Here is a 984-nt window from a genome sequence, read left to right as displayed (position 1 = left end):
TTATGTTCTCAAGTGGACTCGCTATATAACCAGGTTGTAAACTACTTCTCTAAGCAAAATATTGGTCTAGGAATGAAAGCTCAGCTATTATTCAACTTATTAATTACTTATAGGATCTCATTCAAGTCTTCTGCCAGCTCTGGTTCCCAGGTTTCTCATTTGTAAAATGGGACGTTAGCCTAACTCTAAGTTTTCCTGGTACCCATGTTTTATGATTTTATTTCTGAAAGCGTAGCAATTGTAATATACAGCTCTAGACTGCTTAGAAGGATAGTTCATTGTCGCTGCTATTTGCCAAGATGGGCATACTGCTATAACACAAAACATAAACTGTCAATAATTGACCACAACAATTAGACAGAAATCCGGAGAGCCCTTCTTTTTTTTTTTATTTTTTTTTATATTTTAGGTGAGGCAACCCTTGGTTGACCTCATAGATTGCAAGGACCTTGTCAGCTTACACTCCCTTATTTTTTAATTTTTTATGCCTACAGCACCTGGTCTTCCTAGGTGGTCTCCCATCCAACTACTAACCAGGCTTGATCCTATTTAGCTTCATAGATCAGACGGGATCAGGCTTGTTCAGGGTAGCATGGCCATAGACTAGGAGAGCCCTTCTTAAAAAGAAATATTGTGATACATCTGAAACGAATATAAAATAATATCAAATGTCAACTCCGATTGAAAAATAAAAATTAAAAAATAAATTGTGGTAAAAACACATAGCATGACATCTACCCTCTTAAATTTTTGGAATGAACAGCGCAGTACTGTTAACCACAAGCCTGATGGACAGCAGGTCCCTACAACTTATCCATCTTGTGCAACTGAAACTTTTTAACCATCGAATGGCAACTCCCCATTTCTCCCTGCTCCTAGCCCCTGGCAACCACCGTTCTACTTTCTGCTTCAATGAGTTTGACTACATACCTCCTATAACTGAAGTCTTGTGGTGTTTGTCCTCCTGGCTTATCCCACTTAGTG

General features: G+C 38.5%; 1 pseudogene; it reads right to left on the bottom strand.

Annotated features, from left to right (window-relative positions):
- Positions 1 to 485: 485 nt before the first annotated feature.
- On the bottom strand, positions 486 to 604 carry LOC111737713 (annotated as a pseudogene).
- Between the last annotated feature and the right edge of the window lie 380 nt (positions 605 to 984).

The sequence above is a fragment of the Pteropus vampyrus genome, unplaced genomic scaffold, assembly GCF_000151845.1.
Source record: "Pteropus vampyrus isolate Shadow unplaced genomic scaffold, Pvam_2.0 Scaffold30, whole genome shotgun sequence".
NCBI lineage: Eukaryota > Metazoa > Chordata > Mammalia > Chiroptera > Pteropodidae > Pteropus > Pteropus vampyrus.
Note: the sequence above shows the minus strand (reverse complement) of the source record. Positions and strands in the feature narration are given on the sequence as shown.